General features: G+C 39.8%; 1 pseudogene; it reads left to right on the top strand.

Moving 5' to 3' along the window:
* The first annotated feature begins 269 nt into the window (after positions 1–269).
* Positions 270–739, top strand: LOC132229586 (large ribosomal subunit protein eL30-like; annotated as a pseudogene).
* The last annotated feature ends 22,096 nt before the right edge of the window (positions 740–22,835 follow it).

Genomic DNA, 22,835 nt, shown 5'->3' with positions numbered 1-22,835 from the left:
AAAATTGAAACATAACAGAGTTTATGGGGAAAATAGTGTTAGGCAGACCACTCAAGATCTGTTGAACTTTGTAATAGAGCACTAATAAAAACATTCACAGTACTTTATTAATCCTTAGCTATTAAATCTCTACTGACATTAGCACCCAGCCTGAAATCAGGCTCTATCATTTGCAGCCTTAAATCCCACAACTTGGGTGTCATCTTCCTTCAAGACATACATATCAAATAACAATTGCTTCCAATAGAGACCACTTTATCAAAATTTAAATGTCTGAGTACAGGGGACCTGGGCTGGGTAATGAAGAGCTTTGCATTGTGGGAACTCCTTCCTTTCTCGCTCCTGGGCACTCCTGGTGCTGCTCTTGGTTGGGGGCCGTCCTGCACCTAACGCAGGAAGGTGGCCAAAAGAAGATGAAAAAGTCCCTGGAGTCAATCAACTCTAGGCTCCAACTTGTTAGAAAAAATAGAAAGTACATGCTGTGGGACAAGCAGATGCTGAAGATGATCAGGCGAGACAAAGCAAAACTGGTCATCCTTGTCAACACTGCCCAGCCTTGAGGAAATCTGAAATAGGGTACTACAGTTGGCCAGGACTGGTGTCCATCACTACAGAGGCAATAATATTAAATTGGGCACAGCGTGGGGCAAATACTACAGAGCACGCACACAGACTGTCATTGACCCAGGTGATTCTGATTATCATTAGAAGTCCACCAGAATAGACTGGTGCAAAGTAAATCATGGGAAATTTTTTTTTTTCCATAAACTAAAAGTATATAAATTCATGTTAAAATTTTAAATAGTTACTAAAAATTTAGAAATAGATTCTAAAACTTTTAACCCAGTTAAGAAGAATTTAGAAAAGGTAAATCAATCCCCCCCCCCCAAAAAAATAGAAAATAGAAAGAAGCATACAAAGCATAGTAAATAGAATATACAAACAGAAATAAATAAGTAATCACAATAAATGTAATTAAATTCATCAGGTAAAACACAGAGGTTATCAAATTGCGGTAATAAAGTCCAGATACATGTTACTTATGAGAGGCACATCTAAAACAAATTGATAATAAGAAAGATTTCAAAGAACATATTGGTTTAATATTGAGGCTAAAGCTTTGTCCTGCCAGACACTGACATTCTAAATAAGCACTTTAAAAAACTTGATCAGAGTTGTCTTTAATTCCATATATATGTATATGGTACTTGTATATATGTGTGTACATACATGTGTACATATATATATACATACATAGGAATACGTATATATACAAATATCTACACTAATAAAAGAGAAAAATGGTAATTGGTGTACGAGCTACCCTTTTCATTGGCTAATCAGGGCTATATGCAAATTAACTGCCAACTAAGATTGGCAGTTAACTGCCAACAAGATGGTGGTTAATTTGCATATGTAGGCACAATGCAGGGAGGCGAAAGGGAAAGCAGGAAGAAGCCCCCTGCCACTGACAGTGATTGGAAACCCAGGGGGGAGATAAGAGCTGGGGGGCAGGGCAAAGGCGGCCCTGGGGCTGCCTTTGCCCTGCCCCCCAGCCATGATCGGAGAATCAGGTGCCTTTGCCACCCTGGCCAGTGATAGCAGGAAGTGGGGGTGGAGCCAGCGATGGGAGCTGGGCACGGTCAAAGCTGGCAGTCCCAGGAGCTAGGGGTCCCTTGCCTGGGTGTAAAGCGGAGCCCACGATCATGGGGCCGCTGCAGCTGCGGGTCCCCACTGCCAGAGGCGTCCTGCAGGGGCAGGGGCGGAGCCCGCACGATCACGGCACCTCCCGCTGCAGCTGTGGGTCCCCGCTGCCCAGGCCGGACGCCTAGGCCAGAGGTGTCAGGCCTGGGCAAGGGGCCGATCCTGCGATTGGAGGGTGATGGGGGTCAACGCCTGAGGGCTCCCAGTATGTGAGAGGGGGCAGGCTGGGCTGAGGGACACTCCCCCCCCACACACACACCCAGTGCATGAATTTCGTGCACCGGGCCCCTAGTATGTATATATTTGTATACATATAGAGGCCCAATGCACGAAATTTGTGCAAGGGGCTCCGCCCTTGCATTGTGACAGCTTGCTTCAGCTCTCGCAGCCCCAGCTTCATCCAAAGATCATCCAGAAAGACGTCCAGAAGGTCGTTTGGCTGTCCAGTCTAATTAGCATATTATGCTTTTATTATTATAGATATACACACTCTATATGGTGGAGCAACAAGTCTCCTTTTTCCCTTCTAGTAAGGCTCTCTAAGCCATGTTCTTAAGGGTTGTGGTCAGAATCTTTCCTTCAAGTAAGTGACAAGCTCAATACATTTTTATGATCTGGAAGAAATCTTGCACATACAAAGACAGCCTGTAGCCATAAAATGTTACTATTGAAAAGACTTGAGTGATTCTCCAGAATCAGTTATTTTAAAGATCACACATCCTTTAGAGAACCTGAACAGAAAGTTATGGACCCAGGAAAAGATAATGTCCATGAGAAGAATGAAGCCTGCTACTTATAGAGACTTTCAGACACCCAACCCCTAAAAGCCAACCCTTGAAGCACACTAACAGCCACAGATGAAGTCCCAATTTACAAACCCATGGTGACAAGATAAACAAGAAGAGTTGCTAGGTAAAAAGGTGTTAAGTGTGTCCAAGATTGCCTGACCAGGTTGTGGCAGAAGCAGGACACAGAGACAGGACCTGGCTCCCTCGAACCCCCACATAGTGTTCTATCTACGCTCATTATACATTCCCCCACACTTCTAACAAATAGAGGAGTACACAGACAATGGAGTGGTGAGGTCCTGGGGTAGGGGCTCAGGGATGGGCTGGACGGGGTGTCAATGGAGGAAAAGGAGACATATGTAATACTTTCAACAATAATTATAAAAAAATAAATAAAATGCATAGAACCACTATTTCAAAAAATAAATAAAATAAATGGAAGAGCTGGACGAAAATGCAAGGGAATAGATCCTTCTATTCCTTTTGTCCTCAGAGCTATTTTAAATGAAATTCTTAAGCCAAATGATCAGTGAATTATTAGCTCAATGAATGTAGAAGGGTGATAGGCCCAAATTACAATGAAGGAATCATCATAATGTATGCTATGTCTAGAGTTCTTAATGATATACCATGCCTTAAAACTCAGGCATGGACATTAAAAGAAAACTTGGAGCAATTAGGGTAAGACAGGTTGATCTTTTAAATTATAATCCTTTCTAACAAGGGACTCCCTGGGTGTTAGAAATTTACCTCTCTTAAAAGCACCTTAAGCTATCAGGAAAAAAATACTTTATGAGTATGTATCATTACTAATAATTACATGTAGATTTTTAACTGAGCAAAGATGGAAATTAACTTCTAATTCATACAACACTGGTCAGAAGAGTCTTCCTCTAACATTTTTTTTAGGAACTTGGGTAAGGAGATGGAAACAAGAAAATCTTCTCTATTTCAGAAAATGAATTGTATTTCTTTTGCTGCTTAAAAATAAAATTTTCTCTACTTTGTTTTCATGATCATTGGAAAATGTAGTTATTTAATAAAATGACCCAAACTTTTCAATGAAATCTGAAGTAAGCTGGGAAATAATTTTATGTTTTAGCTATTAAAGTATCCTGGTGTTTTATGGAGTTTGTTAAAATGGTGGAATAAATTAACATTTATGTTCCCACATAAATCTGAAGGACACTGTCCTGAGCCGCTGCCTATTGGCTTATCAACACTAACATCTGATCCGGAAGGACCAAAAAGAGACACTATATTTGGGAATTCTATGATTGACTGGATCTAGAGGCAAATTCAAATTCTAATATTGCTATTCCCAGTTGAATTTCTGAACTCTCTGTATGAAATGAGTGAATCAAAAACAGGCAAGGTTGATTCAAATAGCTTGCTTGAGAGGGCCTGTGAAAGGATAGAACTAAAGAGTTAACTCTCCCTCACCAGACCCTACAAAGGCCCCGTGACTTGTTCAGAGCAGGTTCCTTGTACTTAACACAAAGTCTGGGAAAATGTTTATTGAACCAATAAGTCAATGTGTAAATTTTCCTGGTATATGTGTGTTCTTTATTTGAAGCATCTGGGCTCCAGCATTTGGAAGAATGTACTTAAAGCTCTTTAAAAAATAAAAAAATTAAAAAAAAAGCAGTCCCTAAATAAACATAGGAGGAAAGGGGAATGTCCACTTAATAAAGTTACCTGCCTGATAATGCTTAGTTTCAAAATGTGCACATGAGAGTTCTCAGGATCACCTGGGCCAGTACCTACCTAGTCAAGTCCTGACAAGACCAGGAACAGAATGAGAAAAGACCCAGGAGCACAAAGCCCATCTGACTCATGGGAAAGTCATTCTCGTTAACCACCTCTGCTTCCTCCTTGCCCAACGTTATCCTTCCACCTTTCAGACCCTTTGCCAGTTCCTGCTCCTCTCCCCTATCATATACTATTACAACCAAAGAGTCACACCTTGCTTGGATTTTGGTCTCTGCATTTCTTCTTCCACCCCTCCTAGAACCTTTTCATCCCCACATGTAGGCTTGGCTCCCTCCTCCTATTCCAGGGACCTTACATGTGAGAAATTCTAGGAGCTCTACAAGCCAACAGCAAGTTTTGATTGATTTTTAAGACCATACAGTAGTTTTCTCATCTTTGTTTCTTTGGCAAAGTCATCAACTTGTAAGCAAGCATACACACATGAGTAAGTGGATGAGCATACATGCTAACCAAATATATACACACATACATATACAGAAACATGCATACATCTCGCTTGACCACAGAAACCGAAAAACCTTATCTCTAGTATCAAATGTCTAAAAATCTTAAACTTTTTTTATTGTATAGCATTGTAATCACTATTATTTATATTAGTGACCCCTGATATTGCAAAACATTAATGTGCTTTATGATACAGCAAAGATTAATCATTTGAGCCAGGTGAAAGTTGGCACTTCCTGCCTGAAGGATGCTGACCTGGCTAACTCCATTTAGGCACTGGCTTGGTGACCAAATGTCCACTGGTTCCTCGGAACTGAGGTTTCTTTTCTCAATGACACTTGAATGCAGTCCTGACTGATGTGAAAATGGAGTTTACTTTTTAAAAAATAAAAGTAATCCTTGTAAAATTAACAAGTTCTCTTGTCTATCTTACATCTATTTCATATACAACATCTATGGCTTGTTATAGGTTTAGAACTGCCTGGCACATACCAAGTGCTATATTAGAGCTCACTGTTATAACAGAGAGAGAATATTATGGGCAAAAGTTACAGTGCTCTTTGGATAATGTGGCTTTGCCAGGTCTGGTGTTCTCCTTGTGCTGTCTGCCTCTGGGTCATACAGGCTTGTCTCTCCTTTTCTCTTTCCTTGTTACTTGATCTGTGTTAATCTTGCCTTCTGTATCCATACTGAAATGCTAACTGGAAAATCAAAAAGCACATGGTACTCTAGGCAAGCACTCAAAATTCAATTAATGGAACATTAAGATTTTTTAACCTTCATCAATAAGAATTTATTCACTGATTTTATTTTCACTGCTATCAATGCTATGTAAATTTCTACACCCAGAATGAGCTCATTTGACATTTCGAAGTAATTCTCCCCAAACTTCTCCTGAATACTTCCTTGCAAGCCTATAATGAGGACCCCACTGACAATGGAAGACACTAGTTACTTGTTTAGAAAGGAAAGATCTTCCTGGAAGGTGCTTTTCCTATCTCTCTTACTTTCAAATTATGCAACTCAAAGATATAGTTTGCTATCAGCAAGAGGGGAGAGGAGGAAAAAAGTGCTATTTTAATTGTTATATGTGTGCCATCAATGGAATGACTATTAACTATTTTGTTGATTTTCTTTGTATCTCAATATAATAATAAGTTCTCAACAAATGCTTATTTTATAAATAAATATGTCAGTACAGCAGATTTCACTCACCAACACATCTAATCTTATAGCATTCTAACATAAATGGAAGTTTGTTGCATGTACCACAGTTGCTTTATATTACTTCGTGAAGAGAGAAACAAATATTATAAGGTATTCATCACCTGAAACAAATACATCTCGAGATGTCCCTGACAGAATCAGTTATGGAACTACCGTGACTCTGGACTCCATTTCAGCATGATTTGATCCTTCTGTTAAAATCATTTTACTGCTCTACTTGGTTTGGCTCAGTGGACAGAGCCTGCGGACCAAAGGATTCCTGGTTCATTCCTATCAAGAGCATGTACCTTGGTTGTAGGCTCCTCCCCGACCCGGGGCCCTGGTCAGGGTTTGTGCAGGAGGCAACCAGTCGATGTGTTTCTCTCACATGGATGTTTCTCTCTGTCTTTCCCTTTCTCTTCCAGTCTCCCTAAAAATCAATGGAAAAATATCCCGGATGAGGATTAACAAAACAAAAAAATAACAACAATAAAAAAGACAAAGATGTCTAAAAATAAAATAAATCATTTTACTCACACCTAAGTCAAAGGGCCTTTTCTTCCTACACTTCCCAGGATGATAAAGACTCGCCTTGTAACATTTCACCATCATTTACTTAACTACTCCCTAGAGAGATACTTCCAAAAATAAGTTATTTCTTTTTCTTTTTTAAACTAAAACAACAGGCAATCTATGACTTTTGAAATTAGAAAATAAAATCACAATGTGTTTGCACTAGAAAGAAAATGCCATAAAATATGCAGTAAATGATTCCTTATAGCATAATCTAGCCAGAAAAGTTGACATGGAGAGTTCTGAGCAAATTAAACAATGCAGTAAGTCTAATTGTAGTCCTGTCTTCCTTCTATTCAAATGTCAGTTTCTCCTTATTTCTTTGAAACTTAACAAGAAAGCTGAGCAGATTAAATGATGAAAAAACATGTGTTCAACCTCATGTGACATAAGCATAGACCTCCTCTAGGAAAATGGTGAACTCTGGCTTTTTACCTAAAAATTCAGAGTCTGGGAATCTTTCCATCTGAGTTCACAGACCAACAGCCTCAGGCTGAATCTGGACCAGTGCCACAGGCAAACACTATATATGAGATACCAACATTTAGAAAGCATAGATTTCCTGTGAAAAGTTTAGATTTGTAGTTTCTCAAAAAACTGTGTTATAAAAAAAAAAAAAAACTGCGTTATGAGTTCTTCTGACCTGGAGGTTTCCCCACTCTGGGTAGGACATTGAAACAGGAAAGCCAAGGCAACCCCAGGTGTCCTCATCTACATACATTTCCTTTGAGCTGTCCTGGAAGTAACTCAGTTGAGTCTGACTTATTTTTGCCAGTCCTAAGACTTGGACCAAAAACAGATTAAAATCTAGATGCAAAGGATGTAATTCTGCTGTTCTGAATTTCTGCTTGTTTATCCATTTTACAATCCATAAGAGCATATAACAAATCTCTAATGCCAAAAGCTGTTGTTAGCATCCATGACCACACTTTATTTGATCAATATTTAAATTGAAGCAGGGTTGCTGTTTGTTAGAATTTGGTCTGCTAGCAAACTCTCACAGGTTTTAAGTTTTTTGAGAGGTCTGAGATCTTATGCCAGGCCCTCTTCCACCATTATCTCACACCATCATAGCCCTGCAGGGGATGAATACTTGCATAAGGGAAGTGGGCTGAGTCTGTGAAGGGAAGAGTCCAAGTTGGAGTAAAATTACTGGTTACCTTCACTTTCATATATAAACTAGAGGCCCAGTGCACAAAATTTGTGCATGGATAGGGTTCCTAGGCCTGGCCAGCGATCAGGGCCAATCAGGTTACCTACCTCCCCGCCTCCTCCTTCCCTCACTCCCCGCCTCCTCCTTCCCTCACTCCCTCAGCACCCGCCGCTAGTCACCCGCCATGTTCCATGCTGCCCCATGGTGGTCAGCACACGTCATAGCAAGTGATCAAACTCCCGTTCTCCTGGTTGAATTCCTGAGGGGACACTTTGCATATTAGCCTTTTATAAATATAGATAAGTGGCTGGAATGGCATCACTTAAGAACATACAAAGGAAGCTCAAAGCATTGAAGTCACCTGCTAAAATATTCTGATTACATTATAGTTTCCCAAAATAGGTTTCAGAGCCCAAGTTACCTCAGTAACTGCCTCTATTCATTTCACAGCCTACATTCCATCAACTATCCATTTAGGGAGGAAATATTTAAACAGCAAAAAATGAAATGTTTCTTAACCATAATTGATTTTCCATATTCTTTGAGAAGTTAAAAATCACTGATACTTTTCATTTAGGAGAGGGAAAGGGCCAATTTTCAGTGTGCAGAAATGTTTTTAAGACCAAAACCATTTAAATGTAAAACTGAAGTTGTTTTAAAGTAATTCATGAAGACAGAAACAAAAATCTTTAAGTACTCAGAATCAAAAACAAATTCATTTTACAAAGCAAAAAAGCATGGAGTCAAATATTTTTCCATAGCAATAAAATACAATTTTCCTTAGGGAGTTTGGGAAAATTTGCAAAGTTCTGATTGATAAGCTTTACAGGAGAAAGACTGCTTTTTGAGGTAGTAAATCGCCTGCCGACATATTCTCCACAAAGCTTCAGTGTTTAATACCAAGCTGCTGGGATACAAGTACAAAGACATCAATTATCCCAAAATAGATTGGGGCAGCGTCCAGTTCACTTATTAGTTCTTTAAGCTATGTCCACAGGGGACAGAGAGAAGTAGAGATTTGGCAATCAGCTGGTTAATTTGATCACTGTAGACAACTGCACTGTATAATTTAAGTCGGAAACATACCCTGACCTGGTGTTCCTAATTTGGAGCATTCATCAAATTAATCAAATAATTGTCAAGTCTCAATTTCACTATACCCTGTAAACAGAGTCCCCAGCATCAATGGTCAAGTTTTCACTTACAATTATAAACAAAATGCAACATTACATTATCTGGGCACCTGCAACTTTTAGATTGTGCCCCATTTTCTACGCAGCCCTTCCAACACATCTTCATTCTCCCCAAGCTATTGGCGTACTTCCCCTTATCTTACCCCAGCCTGCCAGGATGATCTCGCCTCCTGGCATATGAAGAAAATGGTGGCCGTGAGGTAGTCAGGTAGGCACTCCCTCAGCTCCCCCTCTCAACATAGGCACACATACTCTATGTAGCCACACCCTCCCTAACTCCTGTCCCAACAGAGTTTTCTGTTTTCTTTTCCAAAACTAACTTCTAGCACCTTCTCCAAATCTCATCAACACTACTTCTCAGGGACCTTGTTTCATCTTCTTTGTCTTCAACCCTCCCCTTTGTCCTATTTCAGTCAACTCAGCACCTAAATAAATGAACCTCTCAGGTGAAAAAGACATCTTTGTATACTGCTGTTAATAGTTTAAATTAGTAGGACCTTCCTGGAAGGCAACCTGATAATAGGTAACTACTAGTAAATGCCTTAGAAAAGTTCAGATCTTTTGACCGGATAAATACCTCTTCTATGAATCAGTTCTAGGAAAACGTTATAAAATGTGGACCGAGCTTAATTTCAAAGTTATTTCAGACAGTGTTATTATGGGGGGCAGGGGAGAAATGAAAAGAAAAACTAAACATTTAACGTCAGGTACTAAGAGTAACTCTTCTGAAGAATTTTCAATGTTGGGGGAAATATCAAGTGAGGCAGTTATACAAATGAAATTGAAAGCTTGATTGTAAGAACTAGTAGGTGAGTATAATGCCTGTATACCACAGGATGAAGTGATGTCCCTCTACAAATGACACTTTAAATATCCTGATGTGATAAGTCTGTCTGCATCACTGCTCTATCCCTCAGCAACTAACACAATGCACATAGTGGACAACTAATGCATATTTGTTTAGTGAATGAATTATTCTGAGCTCTGCGTTTGCACATACAGAGGACTGGCTTTGGCATCTATCCCTGAGTAAATCACCAACATGGAATTGGTTGATCTAATTGGCTAGACCCTTTGTCTCCTTCACTGCTCCCTGGGTGTTTCTCCATATGGAGTTATTTAATTAGACAGAGATAAAACTTCTCATTCATTCACTCAGCAGAGCTTATAATCACTCATTTGGTCTCTTCTCAACTAGGTTAAAATGCATGGAAAAGACTGGAATAATAAAAAAAATGGCAGTATGTTTGGATTAGAGTGGTAGGATTATGAATTATCTCTTTGGCTTTTTATAATGTTTAAAATACTTCTTAATTACTGTCCCAATTTTCTACAGTGAATATGCACTCTACCTATAATTGGAAAAAGAAGTTTAAAAATAAAACCCTGTATTGACTCTACATATGCCTGTGGCTATGTGCTTCTCTTTACAAGCAAGCCTCTTGAAACTGTCCTCTACATCCCTGGCCTCCCCTTTCTCACCCTCACAGTCACCTCTTGACCCACCACTGCACTAACATGGGCATTGCCGTGATCACCAAAGACTTCAGAGTTGTTAAACTCAATGGTTACTTCTCTGTCCTCTTACTGGACATTCTGGCAGCAGTTGGCACCTACACACACCATCTGCTTAAAACTCTTTTATCCTTTGGATTCCAGGACAACACTCTTATCCAGGGGTCCTCAAACTTTTTAAACAGGGGGCCAGTTCACTGTCCCTCAGACCGTTGGAGGGCCGGACTATAGTTTAAAAAAAAAAAACTATAAACAAATTCCTACGCACACTGCACATATCTTATTTTGAAGTAAAAAAACAAAACGGAAACAAATACAATATTTGTATTTGCATGTGGCCCGCAGGCCGTAGTTTGAGGACCCCTGCTCTTATCTTTTATCCTTTTCTTATCCCTCTTTTCCCTCTGTCACACACTAAATGATGGTCATCCAAGATTCTCTTCTCACTATATGTGATCTTTAGATTATCTTGCCATCCCTTTACTTCAGCCATTCTGCGTGATGATAACTCTCTGAACTTACTTCTCTAGCCTGTTCTATGTTCCAACTGATCAGATAGGTAGGTAGGTAGGTAGGTAGGTAGATAGATAGATAGATAGATAGATAGATAGATAGATAGATAGATAGATAATATATACACCTAAATAATGGCTCACCAAATCATATATGTAAATTGCCAGGGCTAAAACAGAAAGCTTATAGTAAATGAGGTATTGCTTATTGGTTTAACTACTTCACCTCATCTGATTTTCTTCATTCTGTCATTTGGGAAATATCAAATGCCTCCTGTGTGCCACAGTACAAGTTGCTAGAATTTTTTTTTTTTAATGAGCAAGATCTATATGGTTCTGCCTTGAGAATGCTTGCAATCTCTTGAGGAAAACAGACAAGAAGCCAAAATTAACTACTCACAGATGTGGCAAGTGCCAGAAAGATAAGACAGACAGTAATTCCATAAGCTACTTGTGTGAAGGAACATAATGATTTTTAACTGAATTGAACTTTAAAATTTTAAACATTTAAATGAGAAACTAAAATATAATAAGGTTACTATGTATCTAAATAAATTTATATTTCAAAAAATAACTCAGGGCAAACAACAATTAATAAAATGTTACATAAAAGAAAAAAAAACAAAGTATTCACTAGAAGAAAATCATGAATATCATTTGCTTTTTGCCAACAGTGTAAAGTCTTCTAATCCAGCGGTTCTCAACCTGTGGGTCACCAACAATGAAAATACATCCTGCATATCAGATATTTACATTACGATTCATAACAGTAGCAAAATTAGTTATGAAGTAGCAACAAAAATAATTTTATGGTTGGGGGTCACCACAACATGAGGAACTGTATTAAAGGGTCATGGCATTAGGAAGGTTGAGAACCACTGTTACTACATAAAATCACCTAAGTTTATTGAAACCTGAATTTTTTTTTCCTTTTTTTTTATTGCTTAAAGTATTACAAAGGGTATTACATATGTGTCCTTCCCCCGCCCTTGACAGTCCCCTAGCCTCCCCTATCTCCCAGTGTCTTATGTCCATTGGTTATGCTTATATGCATGCATACAAGTCCTTTGGTTGATCTCTTACCCCCCTCCCTCCTGCCCCACAACCCTCCCCGGCCTTCCCGCTGCAGTTTGACAATCTGTTTGAGGCAGCTCTGCCTCTGTATCTATTATTGTTCAAAAGTTTATAATGGTCTCTATTATCCATGAATGAGTGAGATCATGTGGTATTTTTCCTTCATTGACTGGCTTATTTCACTTAGCATAGCTTAAGTCACTCCCAAGCCATAGAGCACCTGGGTATTTCTGTGATCAAAAAAATATGAAACCTCAATATTTTTTTGATCACAGAAATACCCAGGTGCTCCATGGCTTGGGAGTGACTTAAGCTATCTTAGTTCTTTTATTGGTTGAGTTAAATGTCAGATATATTTCCCCCACCAATCTCTGACCCTTTAAGCTAATTTGGACATGCATTCTTGTCCACTTACCTGCCTAGGGCCTCTGCACAGGCTGTTTATGCTTGGTCTCCCCTTGTTTCAGCCCCCCCTCTCTGTCTTGGCCTTCAGCTCTGACTTGCTTCTAGATCACTATGAGGAGGTCCCCAGCACAGTCACAGCCTCTTCAGAACCCAAGCACCAGATTCAATTCTTACTAAAATATTGTAAAGCAGAGGGAAAGACCTCTAAAGGTTTGCTGGTTTGAGAACAATCCAGGTTAATAAGCTCCATGTGTTAGAACCTAAGACTAATGAGACCAAGATCACAGATTTTTTCCTAAACAAGTCAGTCAGCATTGACGTTGACTAAAGGACTAAACTTTTTTAAGTTTCTTTATATCTTCTCTTGGACCACAATCTGTGGGGAATTTTGCACCAGGAGATATAAATTTTGCATCCAGGAGCCAGATGACTCGAGGAAATGGTGGAAGAAATATTTATTTATTTTTTTTTTACTTTGGGAACTTTAGTTACTAAACCATGTGAATCTATTACCTATCCCAAAAAAAATCCATTTTAAAAATAAGAAATACAGAATCACAGAAACAGAGACCAAAGGAATGGTTACCAAAGGGGAGGAGTAGAGGACATTGTGAAAAAGGTGAAGGGGAATCTAGTCAATAATATTGTGATAACTTTACAAGTTGATGAATGATTACCAGAATTTGTAAGGTATAGAAACTATCAAATCACCACATTACATACACGAGACTAAATAACTAATATAATATTGTAGCCGAAACCGGTTTGGCTCAGTGGATAGAGCGTCGGCCTGCGGACCGAGGGGTCCCAGGTTCGATTCCGGTCAAGGGCATGTACCTGGGTTGCGGGCACATCCCCAGTGGCAGATGTGCAGGAGGCAGCTGATCGATGATTCTCTCCCATCGATGTTTCTGACTCTCTATCTCTCTCCCTTTCTCTCTGTGAAGAATCAATAAAATATATTTAAAAAAAATAATATAATATTGTATACCAACCATATACTTAAATTTTAAAAAATTTAGTCACAATAATACTACCCTGCATTTTAAGCAATTGAAAATAAATGGTCTTTCCTAACAAACTAATCTAAAAATAAATAAATACTAGTAAATAAATGCTCTAAATTTTAAAAAAACACCAAACACTCAAAATTAATTTTCTCACTTTGGTGCCAGTGTTAGAATTTGGAATCTAGATGGTTCTAACAGGAGTCCTCAGTCACTACGTGCTTTGCCTCCCACATTTTCTATTTCCCCACCTTCTTCTTCCCTCTTCCCCCTACTTCCTGGTTCCCTGTCTCCTTTTAACCAGTGTATCTGCTGTTCTCCATAACACTTATAAGTTGCTAGGGCTTTACACAGTTGTTTTGCATTTAAATTACATATATATTTGTAAGTAGATGTCTATTATATTTTTAAACTGTTTTACAGACCCAGATAAAAATGTAGCTTGAATCCTGGTTAAATGTCTTGCAAATATATCTCTTTGGTCACAAAGCTGACAGTATAAGAAAATAAGGACAAGGCAGCACTAATCATGAGATCATTAATTCTGGAACATGAAAGATACCAATTGCTCATTCACTTAACAAACATTTACTAGCCTCTCCCATGGGCGTGACTACGAAGTTGGGTGACCTCTGTTTCATCTCTCTAGATTATATTTAAATCCCCCTTTCACAACATTGATTCCTTAACTCAACAATGAAATAAATTAACTTCATTAATTTAACAACATTGGTTCATTAATTCAACAAGTAAAGGTCCTTTCTTGTGGCAAGCACTGAGCTGACACTTGGGACACAAAGTCAAACAAGACATGGTCCATGCCAGGGTCAGGCTTGGGGGAAACTGGTTGGCTGCTCATGTTCCTGGGCACCTATCTGACTGAGGAGATGTGCATGGAGAGTGTTTTTCTTTATAGAGTGGTACCTCTGAGGCTCTGGAGAGGAAAAATGGGAAGAAAACAAGGCAGGGACAATGAACGTCAGTGAATCAGTTCATCTGCCCCTCACACATCATAAGGTACTGATTTAGATCCTCCCTGATTAAGGAGATTATGGAGTGAGAATCTGAAGAACATTTTCTCAGGAGAGTTGCTCACTAGGGCACTTGAAGTACCAGCTGGGCAGCTGTGGAGCCCAGGGGGCAAAATGCTCATAGAATTGGAGAGAGCACTGTTCCTCCCCCTACTCTGCCACAGCCTCTGCGCTTCTTAGGGACCCTAAAAACTCAGGAACCCTGTGCCAAGAATCAGTGTTGTGACAGAGACCTGCGGCTGGGCCAAGGGCAAGGTGACATAACAGGTTACCAGACTGGGAAAACATGCATGAACTTGTTCCTTCTCTGGAACCTGGAAGAGATGTTTAGGGGAGCTGGGGTCCTACAATCATGACGGGGACATACAGGTCATCAGAACTTGGTCAATAATCTTAATAAGACCTTATTTATACTCAAAGTTGATAGAGTGTGGGTCCCTTTGGGTTCTATTTAAAATGTGCCCAAAGCCATCTCCATGTTTCACCCTTTGACCCTATTTTGTCCCCAGCATTACTGGATTTTTTAGAAACCCAAAATATGATCTACTAAACTATAATCTCTTTGGGGACATTTACCTCTGGATCCATTATTCCCACTATAACTCTGTGTTCAACACATGTTGAACTGTCTTGAGTAACAACAGCTAGCATCAACTCCATAGGGAAAATGCAGAATATACATATTTAAAAGTTAACAAGTATCCACTCTTCATGGTCAAGATGGTAACCTATTTCTTAGTTTGGTTACATCTCTACTAATTGACCTTTGTTAGTACAATTATGAAAATAAGGCCAGATCATATGATGTTTAAACTGATGGAAATATTCACATACACAAAAGAAAGGCCATACAATAATAAAGAATAGAATGAAAAAATATCTACTTAGAAATGAAAGCAATAAAGGACCTCTGTCCTAAATGTAAAGGATCCCCCATTCGTACTACACTGATCACTGTCATCATTCTGCCTTTCCCATCATCTTTTGCTGGGATGTGAGGACCATAGACTGTCAAGAGTTAAAGGGAAATTTTGAAATATTACAGTGATAAATATGGCTATTTTAGGACTAAGTTATGGGCATGTGCTGAAGTATATATACTTTTGATAACTTCTGATTTAGTATTTTGAGTAGTAAAAACCTATACAATTTGCTGTGAACCAAAACTACTCCAAAAAATAAAGTCTATTAAAAATTTTTTTAAAAGAGTTAAAGAGAAAATTTGAGGTCATCTTTATTCATTCTTCTCATTTTACAGTGTCCAAAGGTTTTTAGAGCTGCGAACTCTAGGGCTCTGAAAATTTGATTCTATAAATTAAAAGAGTGATTTCTATAAAGGTTTTGCTGCATGTACATGAAAGGAACTCCCTTAATGAGTGTGGGCAGCTATAACAGAATACCATAAACTGGAGTCTTATAAACAACAGAAATTTATTTCCCACAGTTCAGGGAATGAAGTCCAAGATCAGGGTGCCTGCATGGTCGGGTTCTGGTGTGGCTACTCTTCCAGGCTGCAGACACCTGACTTCTCGTTGTATCCTCCCATGGCAGAAAGAGGAGAGAGCTTTCTGGGGTCCTTTATAAGGTACTAATCCCATTCATGAGGGTTCAGCCTTCAAGATCTAATTACCTCGAAAAGGCCACACTTCCTAATACCATCTCATTGAGGGTTAGGGTATCAACATATGATTTTTTTGGCGGGGGGAGGGGGGATTAGGGGTCAAACATTCACTCCATTGAAGGAACTATTTCAATAAGAAGAGTCTTAAAAGCTGCTGAGATTCATATCTAAACAAAATCTTTCAGGTCTCAAAATCAAGTTAGCTCCATAGTACCGTGTAGTAGTAGAATTGCAGAATCAAAAGGTAGGAATATTTTAAATTTTAGTAGATATTGTCAAGAGCTCTCTAAAAGGGTTGTAAAAATTTACCCAGTGGGAGGGAGGCTCTTATTTTATCTGACCTGTCCCATTGGACATTAATAGCCAGCAGACAAAATCAAAGATGAAAAAAGTTGTAAACATAAGCAACCCTCCTGTTTGTACATCCCCATTCTAACCTCAAGAGTCACCCACGGATGTGAGGGCAATCTGGCTGCGACATCTGTCACCCCATTGATCACCAGGGTTGATTCGGCTGATCTGGCTGGCTAGGCAGGTGTCCCCCTCCTCCCTCACCGATCCATTTGCGTCCCTCCCGAAACTGCACGCTCGGTCGAAGGGGACGACCTTCCCCCCGGAGGAGAGGACTGGTCTTCGGTCAAGGGTATACGAGTAGCTGCGCTCCCCTGCTAGAACCTCCAAACAAGCTCTCAAGAGACACCCAACAAAGATGACCCCCAAATGGCCTTCTAAATAAGCAACAGAAAGACAGTAGAAAATGCTGAAATTCAGATTAACTAAAAGCAATTGTTGGGGGGTGAGACCTTGCAGATAAATCAAAAAACATTAAAAATTTTACTATCTATTCTGTAAAAATACACAAATACACACAAATACATAAATAAAGAAGTACATTGAAGCATAGTTTGCAATATCCCCCAAATAACTACCTTCAAGTCTTTCACTCAGAGACTGATTGAATGCATTCTTGGTGGAGCTCAGAGCGATCCAAGGACAGTAGTGTCCAAGAAAGACGTCTCTGATGAATTAAGAAAAGCGAGTGACAGGACAATTCGAATATATGACCCATCTGCTTATGTGTCTGACTGTGCAAGTGTGTTTGTGCGTGCACATACATCGTTGTACAAAGAAAGGGTGACAAACACCAAATTACCATCGGTGGAAAACTCTTGAAGAGGGTGGCAGGAATGGAGTGAAAGAGTAGCACTGATGGGTTTTTACTCTACATATTGAGTCAACTCTGTATATAGTTTACATGTGTGAACACTTTATGATGAGTACACACTGCTTCTGTAATTTTTTCATCAAGTGCCACCAGGTGAATTGCTAAGGTGCTTCCTGTTCATGGGGAAAGAAGTTGTGGGTGCCGAGAGGGGCTCGTTTTTCCCAGGAACATAGGCCAGAGATTTACCCAAGCACCATCAGGTCAGCACCACCGTGCTCGGTGATTAAAACGTGCTTCTGAGCTGCCATTGACCAGATAATCTAGCTCTCAATGGGATTCAAATACATCACAGCTTGACTCAATTCCATTTTATAGGATATAATTTCACCCCAAGCCAGGAATGCAGGCCCCCTAAATGACGGATCTTTATTGGGCATCTGCCTCTGAGAGCCTGTGCCATGAGGCAGATAGAATTAGTGCACCAGAACTAGTGGGAGATGAGGAAGTATTTTTTAAAGTATATATTGATTTTGAAAGGCAAGATACTTTCCCCCCAGAAAACAATCTAAACCATAGCATTGTGTACAGTGGAAATTATCTTTCTTTAAATTGTTCATTCAGAAAACTCTCTCAGGCTGAAAGCCTCACTGAGACTCACCAATGCCTGCTTCCCCAGGTCTCCTGGAATGTGACAGCCACCCACAGTGGCTCACACGCAGAGGCAGCAGTGGTCAACCAAAGCCAAAGGAACCCTGCACACTACAATAAGCAGTGTACTGTGTGTTCCCAGGAAGACAACACAAATTCACTGGCTTTACTCTCAATTCAGAAATCCAAAAATGCTCTACATGGAGATTTTTTAAAATCTCATTTTACCCTCAAAACTAAGCAGACCTGACTTCAAGTTGTAGAAAACCTGATCTGAACTGACTGGAGCTGTCTATCATCTTTATTTCATGTACTATATTTAGTATGTTTCAAAATATTAATAGATCCATATTATGAAATATTAGTCATCTTGACTCTCTGGAGAAATTATATTCATCCAGAATATTCCCTGTACTATCTTTCTAAAATAAAATATAAAAATATCCATTTAAAACATATCTGGCCCTAAGAGTTTCAAATAAGGTATCAGGACCTGTATATTATGATCAATGAAGGTTTAAAAGAAATGAGATTCAAGTTCTCCCAATAATCAAGAAAAATGCAGCTCTTGAGCACACATACACACACACACACACACACACACACACACTAAGGATTACAATAATAGCTATATATATATATATATATATATATATATATATATATATATATACACACACACACACTAGGGGCCCGGTGCACGAAATTCGTGCACTGAGTGTGTGTATGTGGGGGGGGGGGGGTGTCCCTCAGCCCAGCCTGCCCCCTCTCACATACTGGGAGCCCTCAGGCGTTGACCCCCATCACCCTCTAATCGCAGGATCGGCCCCTTGCCCAGGCCTGACACCTCTGGCTAAGGCGTCCGGCCCGGGCAGCGGGGACCCGCAGCTGCAGCGGCCCTGTGATCATGGGCTTCGCTTTAGGCCCAGGCAAGGAACCCCTAGCTCCTGGGACTGCCAGCTTTGACCGTGCCCAGCTCCCATCGCTGGCTCAACCCCTACTTCCTGCTATCACTGGCCAGGGCGGAAAAGGCACCTGATTCTCCGATCATGGCTGGGGGGCAGGGCAAAGGCGGCCCCAGGGCAGCCGCCTTTGCCCTGCCCCCGAGCTCTTAGCTCCCCCCTGGGTTTCCGATCACTGTCAGTGGCAGGGGGCTTCTTCCTGCTTTCCCTTTCGCCTCCCTGCATTGTGCCTACATATGCAAATTAACCGCCATCTTGTTGGCAGTTAACTGCCAATCTTAGTTGGCAGTTAATTTGCATATAGCCCTGATTAGCCAATGAAAAGGGTAGTTCATATACCAATTACCATTTTTCTCTTTTATTAGTGTTGATATATATATATATGTATAAAAGCCTAAGTGACTGGAATGACAGAATGACCGCAACGACCGGTCGCTATCATGCACACTGTGGTGGCCAACCAGCCTGATCAGGGCCCTGATTGTCCCCCCTAACCTCCCACGGCCCCTCCCCCCAGACAGCCCTGCTCCCGACTGGCCCCCATCGGGGCTGGCTGGACCCCACCCATGCATGAATTCATGCACTGGGCCTCTAGTAGAGAAATAAAATGAGTTACTAAGAATGAAGAGCAGCAAGTGGAACTAGGCCCATGTCAAAACCAATCATAATAGGAAATGACTCTTTACTGCTTTGGTTTTGAGAGCTATTGCCCTACATTTGCTAAATAATATAACACATTGAGAACATTCTATGCATGGAATAGGAAATAAATATGATCTCCTCAAAGGAAACCTTTTCTGATCCTTCTAAATAAACATGATCTCACATTTTCCTCAGGAAAAATGTTTGAGGAGTTAGTAATAAAAGCCAGTTTAGTTGGTTCTGTAGGTACACAATCTTACCACCATGTGAAAACTACCTTGGAATAGAGAAATTTCTGCTTTGTAGATTTAACTCCATGGACCCATTGATTTCAGCCTTGGAAGGGCCTATAGAGAACTTTAACTTCATCTAGTCCTTGAAATAATTTATAGTCACATAATTTTTACAAAACTTCTAGGAAAAAACATAAGAGAAAATCTTTATAACCTTGAGTGAAGTAAAGATTTCTTATACATGACATCCAATGCATGCTCCATAATAGAAAAAAAATGACAAATGTGGACTTCATCAAAATTAAATGCTTTTGTTTTCAAAAGACCACTAAGAAAATGAAAACACATGCTATAGATGGGAGAGATATTTGTAAATCATATATTTATATATAAATCATATATATATTAAAGGTTTGTATTCACAATGTATAAAGAACAGTTATAAGGAAGTGGCCCAGTAAAAAGTGAACAAAACATTTGATTAAGCAGTTTACCATAGAACATATGTGAATGACTAATGACCACATGAAAAGATACCCAACATCATTAGTTATTAGGGAAATTAAAATGACAATGTTACACCACTATACAACCACTAGAATAGCTATAATAAATAAGACTGACAAAAACAAGTGTTGTTGAAAATGTGGAGAAACTGGAACCCTCATGCATTGCTAGTAGAAAGATAAAATGAAATAACCAAATTACTTAGAATATAACCAAATAATATTTTTGTTTTAAAAAATCAGGGCCAGTTCCTACCCCCACATTATTTCTTCCTAAGTTTTTTTTTTTTAAGTTAAACATATACTTATCATAAAACCCACTAATTCCACTACTAGATATCTACCCAAGGGAAATAAAAAATGCATGCCCATACAAATACTTGCACACAAATGCTTACAGTATCATTATTCATAATAGTCAAAAACTAAAACCAGATCCAAACTGGAAACCATCCAAATTAATAAACAAAGTGTAGTACATCTATGTAATGGTACACTATACTAGTACAGCAATAACCGATACATCCAACAACATGGTTAAACTTCAAAACCATTTTGCTAAGTAAAAGAAGCTGGACACACACACACACAAAAAAAAACAGGTATTGTGATTCCATTTTTTATGACATTTCTAGCTAAGACAAAACTTTAGAGTCAAAAATCATAACAGTGGTTGCCCAGAGCTGGGTGGGTATGGGGATTAACCTCAAAGAGGTACAAAAGAGAACTCTGGGGAGAAATGGAAATGTTCTGAAATGGGGGTGTGGTAGCAGTTGCCCTCTTTTATAAATTTACTAGGAATCACCAGGTCGTAAAGGGCCCGTTGCTTTGTTCATATTTGATGTTATCTCTTTGGGGAGGTATTTAATTGAAAAGAATGTTTTTGGAAGTATGGGCTAAAGCAACCTGAGGTAATAAAAAGTTAGAGTGGTTGTTCTCGAGTTAGTACATAAGTGTCACCCTATGCTCATTTGTAGCATTGTTGGCCATAAAAAAACTAGCAACAACCTAAGGCCCATCCGTAGGGCAGGGTTAAACTAGATACAACTCAGCCATGTTATGAATGACTATGCAGGTGCAGCTGTAAATAAAAAGTTAAAAGATACCCAAACTATGCTAAATGGAAAAAAAACTGAAGTCACAGAACAATAATGAAAAGTATAATTCAATTCTAACACACACACACACTAAACTACATAAGGTTTACTTCCTCTCTGGGGAAGGTTGAGACAACAAGGGTAGAAGAAGAGAAATTTTATTTTTTAGTATGTTCTATATTTGACTTTTTTCACAAAAAGCATATACCACTTTTGCAGTTTGGAAACACTGTTTAAACACTCTTTCTGGCCCTTGAATAAATACCACCTTTCAACAATCCCTGCTGCTCAGGGAGCCATGTTTCTTCGTAAAAGGAGACTAAATTACTTTAAAAAAATAAAATAAAAACATTTAATAGAATTCTCTATCAGCCAGCAGTTTGCTGTGCTGGTAGCTTCATCATAATAATAATATTCTTTATGCACATAGTAGTCTACTCTGACAGCTCCATGATGTAATATTACCACTCCTGTTTTGAAGGGGACTCTGAAGCTCGAGGTCAGGTCAACTGCCCAAGGCCACCCAAGTAGACAGAGTGGCAATGAGGCCTAGCACTTTAAATCTGCTATTTTTATTCAGCTACCTGCCTCCTCAGGGATGATGATTAGACATAATGGTGACCCTGAGGCACTACAAGATCCTAAAGGCCTTATGAATCATCAAAGAAAGATTTAATTATATTTGGTGCAGTTTGGGTTTTACCCATACTTTATCGTGTTATAATTCCTGGCAAAGTGTTCAGCCACATTTAGCACACACTGTCACCCTTATTAAGAATACTTGATTAACCAGAATGCCTCTGGCCAGGCTGAAATGTGGAGAAATTACTCTAAATTGATCCCCTTCATGTTTTTTTTTAATGTATTTTTATTGATTTCAGAGAGGAAGAGAGAGGGAGAGAGAGATAGAAACATCAGTGATGGGAATCATTGATTGGCTGCCTCCTGCATGCCCCCTACTGGGGATCAAGCCCACAACTCAGGCATGGGTCCTGACAGGGAATTGAACCATGACCTCCTGGTTCATAGGTCGACACTCAACCACTGAGCCACACCAGCCGGGCCCCTTCATGTTTTAAGAGTTTTTACTTTCCTCTCTGCACTGACTCCCCTAAACCTTCCCTCAGAAAACCCTCCAATCCTCTTTTCCCCTTAGACCAGCTCAGCCCACCCTCACACAACCAGAGGGCAAAGGGGTCAGGAGGGAGAGGAGGCTTGAGAGGTCACCAGCAGAGGCCTCAGGTGCTACAGCCTCGAGGCTCCCCTCCCAGCTCCCTCCTATGGCTGGGACGCTGGTGACAATCTCCCAGTCACCACACCCTCACTCAGGCTGGGCATTCCCACCGCCTCTGAATGGGAACACTCACAATGAAAGCAAGGGGTGAGTAAATGACAGCAAGTCTGGGCTCAGGCTGAAGGCCTGCAGCCACATTACTTTGAGGAAGAGCAAATGTGAAACTTTAACCTTGGGAATGGACTTCATTATGACACCACAGACGACTCCAGCTAGAGGAATGGAATTTGGGGTAGATATGCTCAACTAACATAGATTAAAATAGACCTGAGGTTTAAAGGTGAAGACA

This window comes from Myotis daubentonii, chromosome 3, assembly GCF_963259705.1.
Source record: "Myotis daubentonii chromosome 3, mMyoDau2.1, whole genome shotgun sequence".
NCBI classification, from domain to species: Eukaryota; Metazoa; Chordata; class Mammalia; order Chiroptera; family Vespertilionidae; genus Myotis; species Myotis daubentonii.
Note: the sequence above shows the minus strand (reverse complement) of the source record. Positions and strands in the feature narration are given on the sequence as shown.